The sequence below is a fragment of the Rana temporaria genome, chromosome 3 (assembly GCF_905171775.1).
Source record: "Rana temporaria chromosome 3, aRanTem1.1, whole genome shotgun sequence".
NCBI classification, from domain to species: domain Eukaryota; kingdom Metazoa; phylum Chordata; class Amphibia; order Anura; family Ranidae; genus Rana; species Rana temporaria.
Window position 1 is genome coordinate 199,849,256 of NC_053491.1, and position 13,690 is coordinate 199,862,945.

The following is a 13,690-nucleotide window of genomic DNA, read 5'->3' on the forward strand; positions in this document are numbered from 1 at the left end:
ATGGATCAACGCCATGTTTGGAGGAGGAAGAACAAGGCCTATGATGAAAAGAACACCTTGCCCACTGTGAAGCATGGCGGGGGGTTCAATCATGCTTTGGGGCTGTTTTTCTTCTGCAGGTACAGGGAAGCTTTAGCATGTGCAAGGTACCATGAATTCTCTTCAGTACCAGGAGATATTGGATGACAATGTGATGCAGTCTGTCACAAACTTGAGGCTTTGGAGACGTTGGACCTTTCAACAGGACAATGATCCCAAGCATACCTCCAAGTCCACTGAAGCATGGTTGCAGATTAAAGGCTGGAACATTTTGGAGTGGCCATCGCAGTCACCAGACTTAAATCCGATTGAGAACCTCTGGTGGGACTTAAAGAAAGCAGTTGCAGTGCGCAAGCCTAAGAATGTGACTGAACTGGAGGCTTTTGCCCATGACGAATGGGCGAAAATACCTGTAGATCGCTGCAAGACACTTGTGTCAAGCTATGCTTCAAGTTTAAAAGCTGTTATAACTGTAAAAGGATGTTGTACTAAGTACTAAGATTGAATGTCACTTGGGGGTTGAATAAAACTGATTATGATGTGAGCACAGAAAAGACATTTGTGGTTATTTCATTATAAATGTTATGTTATATTTGTCTGACCTACACGTGCCTCTTTGATTTAATTGTAAGCAGGATGACTGAATGATCAAAATCAATGTCAAACTGGGCAAAACAATCAATTTCAGTGGGGGTTGAATAATTTTGAATACAACTGTAAATGTATGATACAAATGTAGCAAGGTGGATACAAATGTATGATACAAATGTAGCAAGGTGGATATAAATGTAGCAAGGTGGATACAAATGTATGATACAAATGTAGCAAGATGGATATAAATGTATGATACAAATGTAGCAAGGTGGATACAAATGTAGCAAGGTGGATACAAATGTATGATACAAATGTAGCAAGATGGATATAAATGTATGATACAAATGTAGCAAGGTGGATACAAATGTAGCAAGGTGGATACAAATGTATGATACAAATGTAGCAAGGTGGATACAAATGTAGCAAGGTGGATACAAATGTAGCAAGGTGGATAAAAATGTAGCAAGGTGGATATAAATGTATGATACAAATGTAGCAAGGTGGATACAAATGTATGATACAAATGTAGCAAGGTGGATATAAATGTATGATACAAATGTAGCAAGGTGGATACAAATGTATGATACAAATGTAGCAAGGTGGATACAAATGTATTATACAAATGTAGCAAGGTGGATACAAATGTATGATACAAATGTAGCAAGGTGGATACAAATGTATTATACAAATGTAGCAAGGTGGATACAAATGTATGATACAAATGTAGCAAGGTGGATACAAATGTATTATACAAATGTAGCAAGGTGGATACAAATGTATGATACAAATGTAGCAAGGTGGATACAAATGTATTATACAAATGTAGCAAGGTGGATACAAATGTATGATACAAATGTAGCAAGGTGGATACAAATGTATGATACAAATGTATGATACAAATGTAGCAAGGTGGATACAAATGTATGATACAAATGTAGCAAGGTGGATACAAATGTATGATACAAATGTATGATACAAATGTAGCAAGGTGGATACAAATGTATGATACAAATGTAGCAAGGTGGATACAAATGTATGATACAAATGTAGCAAGGTGGATACAAATGTATGATACAAATGTAGCAAGGTGGATACAAATGTATGATACAAATGTATGATACAAATGTAGCAAGGTGGATACAAATGTATGATTTGTATCATACATTTGTATCCACCTTGCTACATTTGTATCATACATTTGTATCATACATTTGTATCATACATTTGAGTGACAGCATAAAAAAATCATTCCCAAGGGTGGGGAATCCTGGCTTCAAGAAACTCCACCCTGCTACATTTGTATCATACATTTGTATCCACCTTGCTACATTTGTATCATACATTTGTATCCACCTTGCTACATTTGTATGTAGCAAGGTGGATACAAATGTATGATACAAATGTAGCAAGGTGGATACAAATGTATGATACAAATGTAGCAGGGTGGAGTTTCTTGAAGCCAGGATTCCCCACCCTTGGGAATGATTTTTTTATGCTGTCGCTCATCAGTTTGGCAGGGAGGTGTTTTAAGGAACTGCAAAGTGGAGGAATGGTTGGAGTGGGACCAGAGAAAGAGAGATGTGGAGTACAAAAAGGGTAGGCTCGCTTTCCCTTTTTTTCTTACCTGCAAGGCAAAGGCATCATGTGCCTACTAGCACATTATGTGGAACTTACCTAAAAACTAAGCCATCACTGGAGGCCACTTCCATCTTAACCCGACTTGCTTCCAGGTTTGCGGATTTCAATTTGGGCATTTTCACTTAGGGGTGTACTCACTTTTGTTGCCAACAAGTTAGGCCCCATACACACGATAGAATTTATCCGCAGATACGGTTCAGCGGACCGTATCCGCGGATAAATCCTCTCTAAGATTTCAGAGGATTTCTATGCGATGGCGTGTACACACCATCGCATTGAAATCCGCGCTGAAATCCTCTGCCGATGACGTGTCGCGCCGTCGCCGCTATTATGACGCGGCGACGGGCGCGACGCTGTCATATAAGGAATTCCACGCATGCGTCTATTCATTACGGCGCGTGCGGGGAATCCCTTTGGACGGATGGATCCGGTAAGTCTGTACAGACGAGCGGATCCATCCGTTGGAATGGATTCCAGCAGATAGATATTCTGTGCATGTCGACAAATATTTATCTGCTGGAAATCCATTCCAGGGGAGATTTATTTGCGGATAAATATCCGTTGGCGTGTACACACCATAGGATCTATCCGCAGAAACCCATTTGATGGGATTTATCTGCGGATAGATTCTATGGTGTGTATGGGGCCTTAGACATTAATGACTGTGTGTTGAGTTATTTTGAGGGGACAGCAAATTTACACTGTTATACAAGCTGTACACTCACTACTTTACATTGTAGAAAAGTGTAATTTCTTCAGTGTTGTCACATGAAAGATATAATAAAATATTTACAAAAATGTGAGAGGTTTACTCACTTTTGTCAGATATTGTTGTATATACCGTCAATTTGAGCATCGCTTTACATATATATAGTACATTCACATCAGTCCCTGCCCTCCAGGAGCTTACAATCTAAGGTCCCTAACTCACATCCATACACATACTAAGGCCAATATAGACAAGAGCCAACTAACCTACCAGCATGTCTTTGGAGTGTTGGAGGAATCCAGAGTACCCAGAGAAACCCACGCAGGCACGGGAAGAACATGCAAACTTTGGTTGGGATTTGACCCAATGACCATAGTGTGTCTAAGTGCCACTGTGAAAAGTTCAAGAAATGTTTTATAGCATTGTGCCACTGATATGTTTGATGGGGATTATCAGCATGAGTAGGTAGAGTCAGCATAGTGTGAATCACCAATAAAAGTTACTGATGAGACTGCTGGCATAAATGCTGGACTGGGCATGTATTCGTTCTAAGAATGTAACAGTAAATAACTGGGCATAGCAGAGTTTAGCGTCCACTGAATCCCAAGTCAGGGTCCTACTAAGACGTTACCTACTTTTAGGTGCAATATTACCTCTCCATGTGTGTGGTCCCCTCAACTCCACAACCTACAACTGGCTCAGCCCTCTATTGCTCGATAAATATATCCCCACTAAAGGAAACATCGGTGACCAAAAAGGTCGACACCACAGCACATTAACCCATGTATTACCAGATATTAACCCTCAAATACACTGCATGAACATAATATATTAAAAAGGCACCTGGTTACACACTTTTTGTGGTTTGGAGACTTCTTTGATCACTTAGATTCCAATCTTAGAATAACATAAATTATTAATGTTCCTCTTTACCTTTGCATTGCCTAATACAATTTGAAAAGGATCTCTTAATTAAATAGTACAGACAATTGATTTTATCATTCTATAATTCTAATGAGTTAGTGATTTTGGTATCATGTATTATTCATTCACTTTTTTGTTGATTAGTTATCATGAATTGTTCTTTATTAGAATCATATTTTATTAATTCTGGGGTTATAATATTTGCCTTTTTAAATTTTCATTATTTAATATATTTCAAACTTATTCAAGGAAGTACTTTTAGAATATTTATGATTAATCTGCCTGCAATCATTAGAAATTACCAAATAGTTTTCCCTCTGGATTATATGAAGCTCATATAGCCACCGAAATTATATAGGAGTGGTCCATATAAATTATGTTTTCTTAACTGTTGTTGTAAAGCGCTGCGAGTGCTATATAAATCCGGTATAATAGTAATAACTGTTCTATGTATTATGTCTGCTTACACTTTTTTTGTTTCTGTTAAAATGTAAACTGTATAGTATGGATTAAGAGAAGATTAATTTCTATAAATATACACTCCACAAAAATAGTATTCATATTTTTAGGATTCATTACAAAGCATTGCATGCCACTGATGTAATTTCACGTTCACAGAACTGCTCCCTTGACCAGCTATAGCATTTCCAACATGACCTGCCTGCTCTGTGTCACATCTCCCCCTCTATCTGTGACCAAATAGGCATCCCTGAGGAAGTCACGTGACCAGTGACGCAGCGTGTCTGGTGGGGCCTTGTGACGTCAGTTCCGGTGGTATTTTAACAGAAGTACGGTGAGGAGGCCTGTGTGTCACTACTCCAATTGCTTTTACTGCGGTTTTTATCCTTTGCTTGATGTAAGCAGCAGTTTTTTTTACTAAGTAAATGTACTTTTAATTTGGCAATATTGCACTATGGCTGTTCTTTGTTTCCTTTGAGCGCCATTTATACAAGAAGTGCCATTCCTTGGAGCGAGGTGTTTCCTCTATATGTGGAATTACCCAAGATGTTTTAATGCTAAGTTTTGGACGTAGTTCTTCGTCTTCGCCTGGAACCTGGATGCCTTTACAGATCCATCAGCAGGATTCCTTATCTGACTATCTATTGAGCCTTGTTTGACCCTTGGGTCAGTGTTGGAGGTGAGCGGCCAATTCATAAATTTAACAGTCGATGTTTGGATAGATGTTTGATCTGTTTTTTCTTCTATCAAGTTATCTCTATGAGATTTTTGCATTTATATGAACTAATTCCTACCATTGGGCTTTAGTTGGACTTTATTAACATGTATTTATTTATATGTTTGGATACTCAGCATATTTTTTCTTTGAGTATACTACTTTATGGCACATTATTGAATAAGCACACCATTCTCATCTTTTTCTTTTACATTTATTATGCAGTGTCTTTCGAGTACACTACTAAGTGGTTGCAGCTCATTTACGGTCACTATACATGTACTATATTTTCTTTTTTGTTCAGCATTTATTTTCACTATATTCACTGAAGGTTGATGGTTTATATTTACCTAAAAAATTAGGACATAGTAGCATGCAAGTTTTCTCTTATAACAAATAGGCATCATGCCCTCATTAAGTTTCTGCCTGAACTGCATCTTATGAGGTGAATCACTATAGCAAATAAACCAACAGTAAACCCATTTCAGCCAGCAGTAGTTTTATAATTCAGAGTTCCGGTGGATGTGACAGGTTTAATATGGCTGTGTGTATAATGTGATAATAATCTCAGACTGCTACAGCCAAGGATTTTGTTCAAAGCAATATGTTTTTCCATTAGTGTTTTTAAATCAATGTTTTCGTAAAACCATATTTGTCAAAATGTCACTTGCAATAACCAGAGTTTTAGTGGTGAAGAGTATCTCAATACAACCAGTAAAAAATATAATTATACGCAGATGGCAACATTAAAGCACATTTGATTTATATAAATAATATCCTATGAGTAATTAAATTAATCTGCATGCATGTGTAGTTAATGCGCCTGAATATTCCCCTAAAAAATAGACCGATAATGTCTTAAAGTAGAACTATAGGCAAAACCTTTTTTTTTTTGGATAGTGTAAGGGAGGGTTATACTCCTGTCAGATTTTTTTTTTGTTTGCCATCTGTGTCCCATTGCGGATATTTCCCTTCACTTACTGTCCCATAGATAATCAGGAAGTGAGAGGAAATCCCTTAAATTAAAGCAGAGGTTCACACAAAAAGTGAACCTCCGCTTTTTGGATCTCCCCCCCTCCGGTGACACATTTATCTGAGACAGGTATTTGCACCACTTCCGGGTCTGATCCCCGCGGGGAATCCAGCCTGTGACGTCACTCCCCCCCGCTGTCTTCTGGGAAACACTGTTCCCAGGAGAGAGCAGGGACCAGTTACGGCGCGCCGCGATCCTCGCGCATGCGCGGTAGGGATTTGGGCAGTGAAGCCGTCAGGCTTCACTTCCTGATTCCCTCACCGAGGATGGCGGCGGAAGCAGCCGAGGACCGAGCGAGTGCTCAGCCTCGGCTGCTGACATCGCGGGCACGCTGGACAGGTAAGTGTCCATTTTTAAAAAAGTCAGCAGCGGCCGTTTTTGTAGCTGCTGACTTTAAAAAAAAAAACGGCGGAACCTCCGCTTTAAGGGAATTCTTGGGGACCCCCCACGTGACCAGAACTAGTATCCTCATTGGAAGATTTCCCCTCTATTACTTTTCTGGGGACAACCCAAAATTTGGGATTTTCTTTACTTTTACTTTCTCTTTTAATAAATGTTTATCATTTTTAGAAAGATTTAAAGAGTACAGCGTGTGACCGAAATCAAATATACATACAGATGCATAATATCGATGACTTACAATAGCAGTAATACGTCAATGAAGAAACTGTTTTTTACTTTCACTTTTACATTCAAATAGAGAGGGTGAATCTCCCTAATGGGGACACAGACACATTCTAATCCCTCTCCATTCTACCCAAAACTGAAAAAAAAAGTCTTGCCTTTAGTTATACTTTAAAAACCACCCCTATTAAAAACTATTTATCTGGTCTAGGTGTAGGTTGATAATTAATAATTTGTGGGAAAAATTGCAGTTATATTGCTTACAGACAAAAAATTATTGTGAGAGGGCTATAAATACAGAAGCATAACAGAAGTACAGCAGCTTCTTGAGGACGCAATATACCTTGTGAAACGCGTAGAGGCTTCTGACATCTACAGGATACCACGCTGACCGTAAGACAGGCGTAGGGGGAACACGAGAGAGAAACGGCTTTTTGTCTTTTACATGTTTGCATACACGGCTGGAGGAGTGCAATATATGCTTTGATTTTAAATAATATATTTTTTTACATACTGCACTATGAGGGGCACTCTTTTTCTGTGAGCTTTTTATAGAGAAAAAGAGACCACACTAATATACCCAAGACACCTGACAGTTGTGGAGACGCAAAAGAGAAGTGGTTATCCTGGGAATGAACCAAAGGCATTAGTAAATGTGATCTGGTGAGTGGACATTCTTAACCTCCCTGGCGGTATGATTCTTTCAGAAAAAACATGCTGAAGGCGGTACCATTATTTGCAAGGAAATTTGGCGTTTTATATTGTAGGTCTGTCATTTTTAGAAATAACTCACTTAAATCTGACCAAACAAGCTTCTAATAGGCATCCCGGGTATGACATTTTTTTAAAAACAAAATTATAAATTACAATATAATAAATAATTATAAATAATTATAACGAATAATAATATAATTATAATAAAAATTATTCAATAATGTAATCAAATCAAAATCACTGAAATTTGCTCAGTTGCAGAATTGTTGCTGTCATTATTTTTTTTTTTTTATGACGAATTTCCCCACAAATCGCTATCGCACAATTCTGCAAGTGATTATAATTTATTATCGCTGTTTTTTAGCTGATCTAAAACAATTTTTGACATAAAGGGACACTTTTGGTTGCTATGGACAATCTACAGTTTGCAGGGAGAAAGAATCTTTTTTTATTATATAAAATGACATGCATGACACAGGACAGACCACTAGGGACAAGGGGGGTGTGTTTTTTTTACATACAGTACTGTAATCTATAAGATTACAGTATACTGTATGTATAGTGTTTGTTTACTTTTTTGAATTTGGCGCCGTTCTCCGTCCCCGTGCGTCGTAACGTTGCAGGGAACAGAGATCGGCGTCACACGGAGGCACTGTGTGAATCGAGCGAGGTCCCGCTCGCTCACACAGCGCGGTGGCATCGCTGGATCCAGGGACAAGGTAAGTAAAACTCCCTGTACATCCAGCGAGGCGAGCCCGAGTCTGACTCGGGGTTACCGATCCTAGCCCAAAAATCTCACCCCGAGTCAGACTCGGGAACACCGCCCAGGAGGTTAACGGTGACGGGACTATCACGGAAGTGGTGAAATCACGTTGTGTTATAACACCTCACAGGAGAAGCATTGATCGCTTATGAGCACCTGGTTATCATATTGGGACTTTAAAGGGAAGAGGATCAATCCAGAAGACCTCTACTTAATTTTCATATATATACATTTTATATATATATATATATATATATATATATATATATATATATATATATATATATATATTTGTTTTATATAATTTTTTCATTGTCACTTAAAAAATAGTTTGTTTTCGTGGTAAGGATCTTTTTTCTGATATAGGGAAACGCACGTTTTTTAAGTGCACTATTTAAAATATGTATGGTACGCATATGTAAGTGTTTTTTATACGGTCCTGAGAGGAATATTTACATGTGAACACTCGGTACACATTTATATACACATATAAGTTTGGTGGATTGTCAATATGGGTGATATATATAGGGGCTAATAATTGCAGTTATTGCCCAGAACTAGGTGGATATAGACCAACAACCAATATATTGTAACAACCATATATTACACTTAAAAAATGATTGTTTCTTAATCCAGTTGAATTCATTTGATTTAACACCCCTGGCGGTATTCCCAAGTCTGGCTGGGGGTAAGATTTTTATACCAAAATCGGTATCCCCGAGTCAGACTCGGGCTCGCCACGCTGCAGCCAGAGACACAGTTACTTACCTTGTCCCTGGATCCAGCGAAGCCGCCGCGCTGTGTGAGCGAGCGGGACCTCGCTCGATTCACACAGTGTCCTCCTGTGCCGCCGATCTCCGTTCCCTGCGACGTTACGACGCACGGGGGCGGAGAATGGCGCCAAATTCAAAAAGGTAAACAAACACATTACATACAGTATACAGGCATACCCCGCTTTAAGTACACTCACTTTACATACACTCGCGAGTAAGGACATACCTATGAGTGTATGTAAAGTGGCTCTCAAGCGAAAAATGCAGCTGAGTAATCCATGCACGGATAGTTCAGATTCCCTGCTACTTGGAAAAACACTCCCTGACACCCCCACTACAGTCCCTGACACCCCCACTACAGTCCCTGACACCCCCACTACAGCCCCTGACACCCCCACTACAGCCCCTGACACCCCAGAAGTGAAGAAAGGTATTGCTTCACTTTAAGTACATTTTCGTTTTACATACATGCTCTGGTCCCATTGTGTACTTAAAAGTGGGGTATGCCTGTACTGTAATCTTATAGATTACAGTACTGTATGTAAAAAAATACACCCCCCCCCCTTGTCCCTAGTGGTCTGCCCAATGTCCTACATGTTCTTTTAAATAATAAAAACTGTTCTTTCTGCCTGCAAACTGTAGATTGTCCAAAAGTGTCCCTTTATGTCAAAAATGGTTTTAGAGCAGCTTGAAAACAGCGATAATAAATTATAATCACTTGCAGAATTGTGCGATAGCGATTTGTGGGGAAATTCGTCCAAAAAAAATTTAAGTGAGTTATTTTTTAAGAATTACAGGCCTACAGTATAAAACGCCAAATTTCCTTGCAAATAATGGTACCGCTTTCAGCACCTTTTTTCTGAAATAATCATACCGCCAGGGAGGTTAAAGCAGTATTAAACTCAATAGCAAACATTTGTTATATTGCAACTTACCAATTCTTTTATTTGATGGCTGTGTTTGTTTTCTTTTTTAGGCTTTCTTTCTTCTATTTTTATTTGGTGATCCAACCAGCAGATCTGTAGTTTTTCTAAAGCCCAAGCTTTCCAGCAGAATGTATCAGTTTGGATGGATGAGACAAACTACTTAATGCCCTGTACACACGATCGGTTTGTCTGATGAAAACGGACCGATGGGCGGTTTTCATCCGACGAACCGATCGTGTGTGGGCCCCATCGTTTTTTTTATCCATCGGTGAAAAAAAATAGAACCTGTTTTAAATTTTTCTTATGGTTAAAAAAGCGATAGAAAAAAGCGATCGTCTGTGCGGAAATCCATCGGTCAAAAATCCACGCATTCTCAGAATCAAGTCAACGCATGCTCGGAAGCATTGAACTTCATTTTTCTCAGCACGTCATTGTGTTTTACGTCACCGCGTTGGACACGATCGGATTTTTAACCGATGGTGTGTAGGCACGACTGATGAAAGTCAGCTTCATTGGATATCCAATGAAAAAATCCATCGGATTAGATTCCATCAGACGAACCGATCGTGTGTACAGGGCATCACACAGGCAGGGATGATTAAAAGGATTTGCTTTTATTCATTCATACAAAACCTTTATCCGAAAATACCGGTTTACTGTAACTGCTTGTAAAGTGGGAGCTGGAGTTTGACTTCAATTTGTTAGTATCTAAATCTGAAAATACATTTAACACTACAACCCCCTCAAGACTGGCAATGCTTTCTGCTGTGCCTCCAGAGTTATGTCTCACTAATAAAGGAGGTGTGTTACTGGCCAGATCACCAGGTAAAAAAAGGGAAAAAAGCCAAAGAAATTAAAACTGATGCAGCCACCACACCCAATGATTGGTGAGCTTCAATATAATATATACTTGTTTGGTTTTGTGTTTAATACCACTTTAAGAAATGATTTAGAATTGGTGACAGCAGTAGACCCCCAATGTTTGATGTCCATGGTTAGTCTCTATTGTCCCCCACCCCCTCTCTCAATGATAGGAGCGATCTGCCTACTTTTTTCCGAGAAGTTGGATTGTACCTATTGAACAAAACAAATACCCTATAAAGGTCCAAGGGAAATTAAAACAATGTTGTTGTTGGCACATTATTGTATGATGAAAGTCAGCAGAGTCTCACCTTATCCACTAAGGTAAGGGACAATTCCTTTGGAAACTACTAATTAATTTGCAAACTGAACAGCCAATTTGCCTTTAGTAAATGACACCATGTTGAGGTATGCAGGTGAATAAAGTGTGGAGGGGATGCTGCAGTATCAGGCTACATTTCACCTGTTTGTTTTACCCTTGGCTCTTAGATCTGTATAATACATTATAAATGAAACTAAAAAGCAACTGTTATAGGATACTCCATGTAGGGTGCCATACCAATCTTTGTTCAATCCCTTCGACCTGAGGTGTAAAGGATGCTGGCCGGAGAAGCCCCATCCTCACTTTGCAAGTCCGTACAAAAGTGGCCACACACTCATGACACCAGTCCTCCAGTTTGTTCAGGACATGCACATTGCCTCTAGCCACAGCCCACTGACGCATTTAACCCATATTGGTCCTAGCCGTAGAGATAAAAAACAGCTGTGTTTGGTAAAGGGAAACTTTAGCTCAAATAATGATACCTAGACAAACAAAATCAGTAAATGGACCCCCTCATAGAGCTGCATGGACCTGTCAGAAGGTTTTTTATCCCACCCCTCCCCTTTTTTTCTTTTACCTTTATCATATTTTGTCTAGGAAAAATTCATCTGGTTTTGTCGGGAAAGAGACTTTGTGGTGGATTCACATAGACTTACGACGGGCGTATCAGTAGATACGCCGTCGTAAGTCCGATTTCCCGCCGTCGCAACTTTAAGCGTATGCTCGAACTGAGATACGCTTAAATGTTGCTAAGATACGACCGGCGTAAGTCTCCTACGCTGTCGTATCTTAACTGCATATTTATGCTGGCCGCTAGGGGCGTGTACGCTGATTTACGCCTAGAATATGTAAATCAGCTAGATACGCCGATTCACGAACGTACGCCCGGCCGTCGCAGTAAAGATACGCCGTTTACGTAAGGGGTTTTCAGGCGTAAAGTTATTCCACCAAATACATGGCGCAGCCAATGTTAAGTATGGCCGTCGTTCCTGTGTCGAAATTAAAAAAATTTACGTTGTTTGCGTAACTCGTCTGTGAATGGGGCTGGCCGTAATTTACGTTCACGTCGAAAGCATGACGATTTGCCGACGTCATTTGGAGCATGCGCACTGGGATAGGTCCACGGACGGCGCATGCGCCTATCATTAAAAACGTCAAATACGTAGGGTCACTAGTATTTTACATAGAACACGCCCCCAACCAGCCTATTTTGAATTAGGCGGGCTTACGCCGGCCCAGTTACACAGCGCCGCCGTAAGTTTCAGCTCAAGTTCTATATGAATACAGGACTTGCTGCTCAAACTTATGGCGGCGTAGTGTATCTGAGATATTCTACCGGAATCTAGGCCTTTATTTTTGCACTCTTGATTGAAGGAAGAACTGTAGGAAGAACTGTATCTAAGACAAATGTTCCAGATGTTTTGTCACTGCTTGCTTAATTGTTCTGCTTGGTATGCTTGGTCTTTTCTATTATTTATTTGCAGTTTTGTTTTTAAAAGGATTGCTTCACTTTAATATTTCTTTTCACTGAGTTTTGAAAAATTACATAAGCCAATAATATATGCCAATGCTTTTGTTGTCAATATTCAATGACTTTATTTATTTAGATTTAATATTATTGCAATTTTATTTGTGGTATGTTTTTTATTGACTGTCGCTTGGAACTCTGAAGCCTCGTACACACGTCCGAGGAACTCCACGGGCGAAACACATCGTTTTGCTCGTCAAGTTCCTTGTGAAGCCGGCGAGGATCTAGGCGAGCCAAATTTTCCCATTGCCGTTGAGGAAAAAGAAGACATGCTTTCTTTTTGGCCCTACGAGATCCTCGGTGGTTTCCTCGTTGAAAAGTGTACACACGACCGGTTTCCTCGGCGGAAAAAAACCCAGCAAGCTTCTTGCTGGTTTTTGCAGAGAAACTCGGCCGTGTGTACGAGGACTAAGGCCTCGTACACACGACCGTTTTCCTTTGCAAAATCCATCAATAAAAATGCTGGCAGAGCATTTTTGCAGAGAAAAATGGCCGTGTGTATGTTTTTTGTCGAGAAAACTGTTGTGGATTTCGACGAGAAAAAAAGAGAACATGCTCTCTTTTTTCTCGTCAGGAGTCTCAATTTCCTCGTCATGTTTCTCGTCAGGCTGGTTTATGACGAGAAACATGTTCGTGTGTATGCTTAGAAATCTGCGCATTCTCAGAATAAAGTATGAGATGGGAGCGCACCTTCGGTAAAAGCAGCGTTCATAATGTAGATAGCACATTCGTCACGCTGTAACAGACTGAAAAGCGCGAATCGTCTCTCACCAAACTTTTACTTATCATGCAGTAACATGAGATTAGCAAAAGCAGCCCCAAGGGTGGCACCAGTGGAATCGAACTTTCCCTTTATAGTGCCATCGTACGTGGTGTACGTCACCGCGTTTGAGAACAACAAGATTTTGTCTTGACAGTGTGTATGCAAGGAAAGCTTGACAAGATTCACGTCAAGCTGGACAAGAACCTCGTCGAGGAAAACTACGTTTCTTTTACGACGAGATTCTCGGTCGTGTGTACGAGGCCTATGTGTTGGATCAAGATACTTACATTGTTACATACTTACTT